This window comes from Tachypleus tridentatus, chromosome 2 (assembly GCF_004210375.1).
Source record: "Tachypleus tridentatus isolate NWPU-2018 chromosome 2, ASM421037v1, whole genome shotgun sequence".
NCBI lineage: Eukaryota > Metazoa > Arthropoda > Merostomata > Xiphosura > Limulidae > Tachypleus > Tachypleus tridentatus.
Window position 1 is genome coordinate 31,967,338 of NC_134826.1, and position 13,074 is coordinate 31,980,411.

At 34.8% G+C, this 13,074-nt stretch overlaps 1 long non-coding RNA gene across 1 annotated transcript in view; it reads left to right on the top strand.

Annotated features, from left to right (window-relative positions):
- Positions 1-6,124, top strand: part of LOC143240414 (uncharacterized) — a 37,580-nt gene extending 31,456 nt beyond the window's left edge. Inside the window, exons 2-3 of the long non-coding RNA XR_013021754.1 lie at positions 5,350-5,492; positions 6,046-6,124. This is a non-coding gene — a long non-coding RNA (uncharacterized LOC143240414). The remainder of the gene's footprint in view (positions 1-5,349; positions 5,493-6,045) is intronic.
- Positions 6,125-13,074: the final 6,950 nt, after the last annotated feature.

Sequence of the window (13,074 nt, forward strand, 5' to 3'; positions counted from 1 at the left end):
GTTTCCTTAGCTATTTTAATCTGTAAAAAGGCTACCATTTTCTTTTGAACCAAGAATTCATGAAGATAAATTGTCTTTAGTGTGCTTGAAGGTTCATATTTTTAAAAATATAAATACATCTTAGTTACTAAGCTCAATAAATTATGGTATAATTTTATGGTATAAGTATAGTTGCTTTTGATTCTTTTGCTTATTCAACTGTATATATGTAAAACCCGAAAAATAAATTTCGTTTGATATCTTCCACGTGAGAAATTTTAAAAGGCTTAGCAATCTACGCCCAGCCGCAACTGAACTCAAAGATCGTAGCGAAAAGATATAATTGTTTGCTTTACTTTCAGATGAATCGTTCTATATTTTAAGAAAAATAAGTTTAATAATCTATATACATATATAATGCATCATAACTGAAACATGACTGTATGTTACAAAGTACTTGTCCACTAAAACATAGTTGAGACAGGGAAGACTAAAGGTCAGTTTTATATTATTTGACACATAACATGAGAGCACGTGAACCGCGTCAAATGCGTTATATTGTGTTAGCTAGGCATGACTGAAAGGTCAATATAATAATAATAAAAATAATAAACATCTATTGTTATGAGGCTTAAGCCACTTATACTAAACATTCGTATTTTCATTTTATAACGTGTAGTCATTCTAGCACGAAAAAAGCATAATTTATACTTATTTCCCAATTTTTTATGACGGTTACGAGGTTGGTCGATTGAAAGCTCCTACATAGTTAGAGTATGGAAAATAACACAAAACATGAAGTATTACTGATAACAAACGTTTGAAATGTATTTAGGAGGTTTTAGGAATTACGCAAATAATATTTGAAATGTTTAGGACAAATAATAGTTTTCTGAATTTATAACATGAAATCACTTTACACTCATACTAGTAACGAAACAGACTATTTTCACAAACAAACCTTTAGTAAAAAATATTTCATTAAAAATATGATTTTTTGCTTGTAAAAGCTTGTAATCTTCACTAAAAGCATACTAAATTTTGTGAAGATACACATACTGTATCAAAGTTAAAGACCAAATACTTAACGTATGCATGTGTCGATTAACTCGTGCACATTATACAGAACCCGATGCGAAAGTGGAGATTTGAAAGAGCAAGAAATAAAAGAAAACAAAACTAAATACTTTGAACAAAAAATAATAATGAACATAAAACACATTACAAAAAACAAAACAAAACCTGAAACAAAAACTAAACGATTTCAAATTGGTAAATTCAAATATCAAAACCAAGAAGTAGAGACATCTAATGGGCAAAAATCAAAGAACCTCACCAGACAATATAATAAAAAATCTACATGCATATATACGATCTATCACCGAATGATAGATATGGTTAAATATAGCATCTAAACAAATAAATAAAATACAGTCAATACAAAATGTAATAATTACTGCAGTTTACAAAGTACTTTGGAGTACATTGTCAAAATTTTTACACAAATACGCAATTATATAAATCATAGTCGATAAATTGCTACATAATTATCTAAATTACTTTCAGAAAAATTGGCAAAAAAACGATCTACTGTATGAACGTGATTGCTACTACATATATGATGAAATAGATTTTAGTACGTCTCTCCTGTTAATATGTATTTTAGAAACAGATATCTAATAAAGCCACCTGGTACTAGACAATAAAACCTACACAAATTTCGGACAAATATGATAACATTTAAAAAGTTTTTTTTATATGTAAAATGTTTTGTGTTATTCGAGAACTAGTGAAAAGTGTTGTCTGTATATACTGAACGATTCGTTTAAGTGCAAGACTTTCCAATATCGAACATTAGAGACGTTATACGCAACACAAGAATGTTAATGCCGATACCTTTATAAAAGTTTGCCTTGGAGGGGTTGGAGCAAGTGCGGTTTATTCCAACCCTCATATAGTATCGCCAAGAACATTTACCAGTAAGCAAAACAACAGTATGGACAGGAGGGAGAGATGCAAGTGAACCTTACCCTCACTGGACTATAAGTAGTGGCGGTGCCAAAGAAGGACTTGGGGGCTTGACCCCCCTCAAAATGAGCCAAGCCCCCCTCAGCCCCCCAATATTGTCACCTACATATATTCATAAAATATGGAAAACACAATCGTCGTTGTTGCTTAACAATTAACATCAAAGAGACATAGATCTGTAGAACTCAACGTCTTCATTAAGACGGAAGTATGTGTCATGCGTCCCATAGCAACGTACTGAATGCACTGAAACTCATGCGCTGTATTGCCGCTCCCTGTGTAATGCCATTCTATCTTGAGCTTTGACGAAGATTAGACAACCACGTTGATTTCAAGTTACAACAGCTCATCGGGGATTTTACTTGATAAACCAAAGATTTCACAGGTATTTACCCATTAATTTCATTTATCTTTTATTGAAAAGTAAAACATAGCATGCATGTATAAGTGTATTGTGTATAAGTCAAAACTATAAAGCATTTAGCCAGTGTTGTGTCCTCTGTGAGATCATTTTGCATTGTGTATCAGCCATCCAAAATTTGCTGCCAATCACCAGAACAGGCACATTGTTTTGAAGTAATATTGACTATAAACACAACATGATGAAAGATAGTTCGCCTAATAGTGACCTTACTTTTTCTCAGAATGTATTAACTTCACATGGGATAATTCGTTTTTGCTATGTAAACTATGTCTTTATGTTATATTTCTTTTGATTTGTAGCTTTACTCTTAATGGTATATTAAATGCTCAATTTAAGCTGATCTTGATTTTCTTTATTATTATGTATTACCTTGGGTGAAATGTAGGTGAGCTTCCTCTTTTACATATACGCATATTTTCATAAACAAATTATTTATAATTTGTAATAATGAATTATTAATCAGATTATGAGTTTCTAGTGAAAACTGCATTGAAAACGCAATTCAAAATAGCACACCTTTCTGAAATGTACCTTGGTATTTACATTATTATAATTTACCGTCTATACTTCATATTGATGGTATTTTGGGAAGCCCGTCCACAGTTTACCTCAGCCCCCCCAACGAAAATATCCTGGCGCCGCCACTGACTGTAAGACCAAAATCCCAACAATGAGAAGAAGAAGACATGAAAACAACATAACAGAAATTAATTAAAATCTAGTACATAGAAATCAATATCAAGTAGTTCACAAACTAAGTAGTGAATTAAAAAATAAAAGAGAGGAAATGTGTATATCTCGTCAGAAAACCGGGGGTTTGACAGTGTTAGGTGATTAGAGTCCTCCACTCGCAATCTGGGGGTCGCGGGCTCGACTCTCCATGTCACTAAAAGTGCTCGCTCTTTTAGCCATGGGTGTGTTATTATGTGTAGTCAACTTCACTATTCATTTGTAAAAGAGTAGCTAAAGAGTTAGCAGTGGGTGGTGATGACTAGTTGGCTTCCTCTAATATTTCACTGTTAAATTTGGGATGTCTAATACAGGTAGCTATTGTGTAATTTTGTGCGAAATACAAAATTAACCAAATCTTGAAAATAAAACTGTTAAGGTCTGTGTCTTCAATAGGGATGCATATATGTAAATGACAGAGGATAATATAAACAAATATACATCATAATACGTATCAAATAATTAATGTAATAGTAGTAAAAAGAAATACGTGCAAAATGTACCTGTATCAAAACACTACAGTTATTTGAACTTCTCCCACTTCCATGCATGCTCACGTACATGAGAGAGAGAAAAGGGATACCATATTGAAACGAGACAAGCTCATATTTAAACCTTTCACTAGATTTTACGTTCATCTTTTTATGATTGCAGAAACATGAGACTGCATTGTAGTAACTTACATTATGAAAATTCACACTGAAAATGATTAAGGCACTCGACTCGTAATCTGAGGGTTGCGGGTTTGAATTCCCGTCACACCAAACATGCTCGCCCTTTTAGCCGTGAGAACGTTATAATGTGAGGATCAATCCCACTATTCGTTAGTAAAAGAGTAGCCCAAGAGTTGGCGTGGGTGGTGATAATTCCCTTCCCTTCAGTCTTACACTGCTATATTAGGGACGGCTAGCGCAGATAGCCCTCGAGTAGCTTTGCGCGAAATTCAAAAAACAAACAAGCAATAACTAAGAAGAAATAAAACAAATTGCATATAATCATTTAAAATTTAAGTATGATTGATTCTTGTAGTTTCTCAAGGACATAGTGTGCTCGCACATATCTAATTCAACAATAAATTAGAAAACAACAAAAACTTTATAGTTTTTTCTTATACGCACATTCACCTGTGTAGAGAATAGGACATAAAACTTTAATGTTAAAAATTTACAACTTACTTAGGGTTGGACGAGGATTTTACTTGTCGCCACCTTAATCTAGTCAACAAATTTGTGAAGCATGAGTGAAATAGTCAGGCCTGGCAAAAATCTACTCTTGGCATCCTCTGGGGCTTCCCTAAACACTGGTGCTAATCTGGAACTTAGTTGATATGGAGAAAAGAGAGATTGACTGACTGTAAATTCGCTGGAAATATAGAAAATTCAGAGCTCAAATATGGGAATAATGGAATTTTAATTGGTAAAGTTTTCAGCCTCGTTTTTAGGGTAAAGAGGATCATAACATAACGTTGCATTATTGAAGAAGAACTAATCTAATGAAATATCTTTAAGATTAACATGTACTCATGTCCATCCTCAGGATTACGTGAATCGACATCGAAACATGTAAAATGCCTTTTAAAACCATTGATTAGACTTAAAATAAAGATTTTAGTTGTGCACTAAACAACATTGATCGTTTCAGAATTTTTAAACATATTTTTAAATATTTCATCACTATAACACAAAAACACTGAAAACTCAGTACATATCCATGTGTGACTTCAGACAGTTTTCACTCCAACGTATGTGACTATTTGTTTTGAACACTTTCTTCTTTAAAGATAGATTACCTCAACACTAAATGCTGAAAGAACTTCAAAAGATCTTCTTTTTGTAAAAACGGGTAGAAAGCGAATTCAAAAAGTAATTTCTGTATTCCAGATATCAATTTGATTTATTTGCCCAACAGACAATATGATTTCGTGACTTTGTCCACCGATAGCGTTGTTCATCTACCAGGTTCAGTTAGCCCAGGCTCAAAATACACTGCAATATAATTGCAGGCAGGAAACATTTATCAAATAAATGAGCAGAGGGCTGAAGGGGTTACAAAACGATAATATTAGATACCTTAAACAACGTGATGCCATCCTGACAGTGTCGAAATTAATCAGTTGTTTAAAAATATCACTACAGATGGTAGAGGACATGATATGCATACACATTACAACTGTTCTTTGCTTTCTATAGCTGGTCAGTGAAGGTCCTTTACGGAGTCCACGAACTCTTTTACTCCAGCGGGCATCCTTCTGGATGGTATTGTTTGGAAGCAATACAGTAACCACTTACTGATCAAGACTTCTTTCCTAACTCTGTCAGTTCTAACAACACAGGTAAGTGAAAATTGGCCCATAGTATATTAGAACGGGGTTTCCGGCATTCTTGAATGTGGAGCCACTGACTAATAGGGTATAAAGATACCAACTCATAATAAAGTAGTTCAATTATGGCGATGAATATGTGTACCACTATAACTGTTTTCCTACTGTACTTAAATCACATACTAACCAATATTAGAGTTTGTATGTTGCTGGCATATGAACACTTGCATACTTAAGCATAATAAAAACTCGTAGCATCACATTAATCAAAAGGTACAAGTCAATTAAATAACCCGTATCCTAGAGAGTAAGAATAGGTGTGAGAGTAATTTATCATTTTACTCTTTTTAATTCAAAATAAGCTTAGAAAGAAACTTTAGTAGTTGTTGTGTACACCTTTGAAAACAAGTAAAGTTGAAATATAGTGTTTTTGATTTTATAAAAGTAAGCAAATTTTAATGTATTTTCACCCACAGAAAATTGTATTATATTTAGCGCTGTGTGACAAAAGGTGTCAAATTTAAATTATTTTAAAGTTCTGTCTTTTTTTTCTCGTTATACAAAGAATAGACAGAAGTAGTAAAGCCACAACCGTGTTCCCAAGGATGAAGAAAGAAGTCCTCGACTTTTGTAGTCATTAATAGGTCAGGTAAAAGCATAAATGTTATTGTATACTATATACAATACACTCTAAGAGGTTTCTATTACAGCATTTTTTAAAACCGTAAACAATTCTCTTTTTGTTTCTCGCAACAGTTGATAGTGTCATTAGTGGTGCTGCTGACATGATCCCTAATAACAGGGGCTTAGCGTGCAATAAGAACAGCACTTAGTCACTAAATGAACCACGTGTCGTTGCACAAATAAGCGAGAAAAGAGTATGTAACATTGTATAATACACTGATCGTTTGATAAAATTTCAATGTGTAAAAATGTTGTAGGTTTCACTAATTCTCATTAAATACTGGTATCCAAACTCTGGAACTTTTCCAAGATATGTTCGGCATTCAATGGTGTCATTGTTTTAATAAATTTTAATTTTTTCACGATAGTTCCTAGAACAGTCATTCTTAATTTGACAGCCTTCTGAGTTGTAATAAGATAACATTTCTAATATATGTCTCAAAAAAGTAATTAAATATTACACACCGCTAAGCCAATATTTTAACCTCAATTCTGGTAAAATGGTTTTGTTTGTTTGTTTGAATTTCGTGCAAAGCTGTATGAGAGATATCTGTGCTAGCTGTCTCTAATTTAGCAGTGTAAGACTAGAGGGAAGGCAGCTTGTCATCACAACCCACCGCCAACACTTGGGCTACTTTTTTACCAACGAATAGCGGGATTGACCGTCACATTATAACGACCCCACGGCTGAAAGGGCGAGCATGTTTGGCGCGACGGGGATGCTAACCTGCGACCCTCAGATGACGAGTCGCACGCCTTAACACGCTTGGCCATGCCGGGCCAACTGGTAAGATGGAAGATAGTAGTTGTGCTTATGATACCTAAGCCTAACAAAACACCATAGTACCCAGAAAATTACAGACCTATAAGCCTAACCAACACAACAGAAACATTTCTTGAAAGAATCATAGCTAAATGATTATCACATTTTTTGGGAAAATACAAACCCATTAGAAATACAAAACAGTTTCAGGAAAACAGCAAACAACAGATCACCTAATTTGATTCACTGAAACAGTAGTCAAGAACATGGGCATAAAATGTTGCACGACAGCCACTTTTCTTCTTTCCTTCAGCCTAACACGTTGGGATCAGACACAAATGGCTAATTCCACTATGCCAACGATATATTTAAAATATATCTCTGATTTTTCTTAATTACAAAAGAATAAAAGTAAAAGGCAACACATCTGAATCTTCTTGTCCATCTCCATCTGCTGGAGTATCTCAAGACTCAGTAATAAATAATATCAATTTATCTTATAAAGATGAAACACACACAAAAGCCTTCCAGTTTGCTGATGACATAAGAATAGGATCTTTCTACAAAACCCCCATGGAAACGACAAAACTCGTATAGCAACAACTTAACCTTATATAGTCATGATACTTGAAATAGACAGCAATTCTAAACCCGAACAAAAAATATAGCTCACATCAAAGTATATTTAATACACAAATTCAGCCAAACTTCTATGAATTACATCTAATATCAAACTAGTCTAGAATTATGACATCACAAATAATCAAATAAAGATATCAAGATTAAACATTCTCAATGCACTAAGGGCCTGGCATGGCCAAGCGTGTTAAGGCGTGCGACTCGTAATCTGAGGGTCGCGGGTTCGCATCCCCGTCGCGCCAAACATGCTCGCCCTCCCAGCCGTGGGGGCGTTATGATGTTATGGTCAATCCCACTACTCGTTGGTAGAAGAGTAGCCCAAGAGTTGGCGTGGGTGGTGATGACAAGCTGCCTTCCCTCTAGTCTTACACTGCTAAATTAGGGACGGCTAGCACAGATAGCCCTCGAGTAGCTTTGTGCGAAATTCCAAAAACAAACAAACAAACAAACAAAAAATGCGCTAAAGAGAACAAAAATCAACATAAACTTAACAATATACAAAACATTCTCTCTCCTGGAATACAGGTATCCTACAACATTAAATATGTCAGATAATAATTGTCTTATACTGCAAATAATATAAAACAAAGCGATGTGAATAATAAACAAATTACGAAGCTACACTAAATACATAACTCATTCAAGTTACTCTACAGTAATAACAGATTTTTCCTCACACAACAAGAATCATTTTTGAAAAAGCAAAACATAGAAACTTACTAACCTTCCTACCCTTCTACTAAACAATACTCCTCCTGACTGGCAAAAAATTCTGTCTCCGTATGTTCTGTGCCGCTAAAACTAGCAACTAAAATTAACAAACCACATAATATGGAAAATATTATAATAGCAATATAGATTCAGTGACATTTAAAAGCTGGAATAAAAATAGTCCAAAGTGGTATCCATCTAGGAGATCCTACAACCCTAAGAAACTCTTGAATATATCGCCTACAAAGGGTTTTACCTTTATCCTGAAATGCTAAAATCATCACGTTCTACATCACAGACGAAAATCCTGTGCAGTCAAAAACCACCAATCTAACAATGTATATTTTTGTGTGTTTTAAATTTTTTACAATAGGTGTCTGTAACTTGTTAGCAATAAACTTCTACAAAACCAAACACCAGACAATCCACTTGTTTTTAAGTGATATATATATGTTAAAACAAGCCATGTATACACACAAATGTTGTTATGATGGTTATCGTAGTTTTATCCAACGCTTTAAATAATTGTCTTTTTTGTCAAAGTCCACACAGACTGTCTAAATTACTTTAGAACAAAATTGACAAGACAAATGATTTTTTTCTATTCTGTTATTGCAATACAATTAATGATATTTCACTTAGAGATTGCAATACATTATTTTTATGGGCAAAATCGCAATATACAATCTAGAACTTTCTAACTGTATTTCACACAAACATACTCGAACTACATTTTTGAACGTATTTATAGACTAACAGACCTAAAATGTTCAGCTTAATGTGCGATATTATGATGCAACAATACTCGAAAAACTTAGAATGTTCCAGAAGCATGACACAATAGGAGAACAGTCGGCTACTTACAACAATTGAATACAGAGCATGTGATTTGTAAACAGGAAAGTAAACGAACCTGCAATAAACTATCACTTTTCAAAACAACTATATTTAACACTTGTGATGTGGAACTACCTAAATTATAATTCTTAAATGGAAACAGTCGTGTATATTTAACAATCAGGAGGAAACATATGAACAAAAGAAGACAGCAAAACCCCAACTTTAAAAGAGGGTAAAATGTACTTCAGTAATCACCAATAAGTTCCAGTTTCCTCCCTTTCCTTATCTTACACGGTTTGCTTCTCTGGTGTTTCTCTTACCTCTATCCCCCTTCTCATCTTTTCTCTTCACATTAATGTAAACTGTCCTCCGATTATTGATTACTCAATTTTCCTCATCGTTTCTCAACTTTTTACAGCATTCTCATTGAATAAACTCTAGGACGGATGAAATGTATGATATATCTGTGAATATCATTGTGGTAAATCGTTCATTCCAGAAATCATGAACCTGTTCCTGTTCTAGCACGCCAAATGATAACAAGCGTGTTCCACGCATCAATGATAAAAATTAAAAATGGTAGATATTAGAGTTCGTGTTGCATTTTCTCATTTCTTATATGAAGACAGACTTCAAACTAAATTTTGAACTAAATATACCAGTATTTAAGGATGGCACATGTCTGCAAAAATTTGCCCCAAGTTTCCTTCTCAGGTTAAATACCCTTTGTTTATCCCTTGGCAAACAATGACACTGTTGCATGATCTTTGAGTTTGTTGTTATTATATACAATATCTTATAATTCAATATAATTAGGTTATGTTCCGACCGTTTTCTTGCTTTGAGAGGCAGAAATCCAGCATTATGCTAGACAGCATCACAGTTTTTCACTTGTTGATTGATTGTGGTTTGGGGACAAGATGTTTTCAGGAGTAACGTTTTTAGGCTTTGAATGACACTTCTCTCCAAACATTTGAGATGTGTAGATATTCTTCGCTTTGTAAAAGTTAGTCTCTCTTTATTTACTTTAATTTCAGAAAATTATACATTACATTTATGTTTTCTATGTGTGCTGTTTTAGTAAAGAGACTTATTACAAGTAACTGTCATTTAGAATCCTATGACTGGACATTGTTAATCAATTATATTAAAATCAAATTAAAGTCGTTATTTTTTAAATGAACATTTGGCAAATCCCGTATAATTAGTTCTAAGAATATTCTGGTTTTACTGTTACCATGAGTACTGGGTAGGTACATTAGTTAATCAGCACGACTCCATTATAGTATCAGTCAGAACAAGAAGTAATACCTCTCTGAGGCTCTATCTTTGTTTATGTTCTTAGTTTGTTGTTACGAAAAAGACTAAAAGCGTTTCTGATGTTTGGTTAGTGGGGAACATATTTCTGATTTTATGTGCTGGAGAGTTCTTTTATAAATTCTGTTTCACTATGTAGAGAAAAAGAAGACTATTCTAGAAAGGTGTTGTATGAGTGTGGAAGTAGCTTTTCTTTACTGGCAAAAAGCCAGGATAGTTACAACAACTCGCGACTACATGATATTAAACTTGATGTTATAATACAAAACCCTGAAAAAAAGAAGCTACAAGAAGCGTATCACATGAAGTATGACGTCTTTTGTAGAGAAAAAATAAATTATTCGACATTTCTCGCAGACTGATAGAGTTCAAAATGAAGTATGAAAAAGATTTGTTTGTTTTTTGGAATTTCGCACAAAGCTACTCAAGGGCTATCTGTGCTAGCCGTCCCTAATTTAGTAGTGTAAGACTAGAGGGAAGGCAGCTAGTCATCACCACCCACCGCCAACTCTTTGGCTACTCTTTTACCAACGAATAGTGGGATTGATCGTCACATTATAACGCCCCCACGGCTGGGAGGGCGAGCATGTTTGGCGCGACGCGGATGCGAACCCGTGACCCTCAGATTACGAGTCGCATGCCTTAACGCTTGGCCATGCCGGGCCATATGAAAAAGAAAAACAATTTCATGTCATGTAGAAAGAAGATACAAGTAGTTCGTGCTTCAAAGTTTATAACAAGCTTCTCACTCAGAAAGAGTCTAGAAAGTAGAAACAGGACTTGCAAGAAAACATCACGGGTAGAAAAACAATCAAAACAAGATGCTTTATCTCTAACTTTGATTGAATCAATTTGTTATACTTGATACTCGGACACAACAGGTAAAGAATACTTAACATTTAAGCTACCCGACAGTTCTGACACCGAAAGTTCTTGTCTCTCCAAGGAGTGAAAAGCATTTCTGTCCCCAGAAGTACTTTCGTCCTTAGATTGAATGCATCTGAGAGACAAAAAGGCCACATTCTTCCTAGATGCTGCTTTTCAGGACCCAGTTTGAAGAATGTTGTTACTCTCTTCTGTCAGATGCAATTGCCATAGGAATCGGAAAGAGATTGACAAAAAAACACACCAGGAAACTTTCTTCTTATATCCTCTCCTTGTACTTCAGTTCGAAAAAGAGATTGCCACAAGAAAGCAGGAAACATTTCCCTATATCATTCTTTTGGGATGTAAAGCTACTTACTGACATCATTCAAGGAATAGAGAAAGTCGATTGGATTGCTACTGTTGTGACTGCAGCTGGCGAAGAGTTTAAGGGAAGTGCCAGAGAATCACCTATAGCAACAAGAATATGTTTTTGTTCATCTCCTTTAAGAATAGGTTCAAGAGGTCACCTATGGAATCTGATTTCCTACAACTTCATCAAACACTGAGATCAATAAATCTTGTTTGGATCGCTTACTGACACTACATATTTGAAATTATGCTTTCAGTGGTCTTTGGTGACAATATAATTTGCAGGATTATAGGTCCTTCGGTCTGTTTAAGAAATTTTAAGCACAATGGGTGTCATTTGACAAATGTTAGTTCAGAGCTGCCAATTATGACAAAAATATAATCACCTTCTTTGTATCAGTACAATAAAACAGGAAATGGATGAAGTAATGCTTTACTTGAATAAGACGTTCCAAATAAACTCATGTCCAAAAGAGGATTAAAAAGGACACTTGGAGTTTTTAATTGTGTTTCCAGCTCCCTCTGAAGCCATATACACTTAAAAATATTTCTTTCTTGAGCACAGTTCAAACTGATCGATCACGAAATCAAGGGCTTAATACAAACATGCCTTTTCACAGCTGTCGTCTATGGTCACTTCTCGAATGAATTTCCTATAGCGACAGCTGCACTTTTCAATGACCTCAGCATGATATTTAAGCTATCTGCATGTACAGATCATTCAGTCTCTGATGCTCCAGTGGAAGGCTTTAAACAGCAGTTACAGTATTTATCAAAAGAATTTTTCGGTTTGGCTGTGTTTGTTAGCAGAATTAAGATATTTACTAAACGTGAAATAGTGAAGAATCTCGACATTTCAGGGAAGAAAGAAAACCTTCATCGACTAGAGGGAGAAGAACTTTGCTATTAATTTTATGTGACAAAAAAAGACTCTTAACATATTCAACATCTTAAATTAACCAGGTAAGATAAACCAAAGGTTTTCATGGAGAAAGTTTGTTTGTTTGTTTGTTTGTTTGTTTTTGAATTTCACACAAAGCTACTCGAGGGCTATCTGTGCTAGCCGTCCCTAATTTAGCAGTGTAAGGCTAGAGGGAAGGCAGCTAGTCATCACCAACCACCGCCAACTCTTGGGCTACTTTTTTACCAACGAATAGTGGGATTGATCGTCACATTATAACGCCCCCACGGCTGGGAGGGCGAGCATGTTTGGCGCGACGCGGATGCGAACCCGTGACCCTCAGATTACGAGTCGCATGCCTTAACGCTTGGCCATGCCGGGCCATATGAAAAAGAAAAACAATTCCATGTCATGTAGAAAGAAGATACAAGTAGTTCGTGCTTCAAAGTTTATAACAAGCTTCTCACTCAGAAAGAGTCTAGAAAGTAGAAACAGGACTTGCA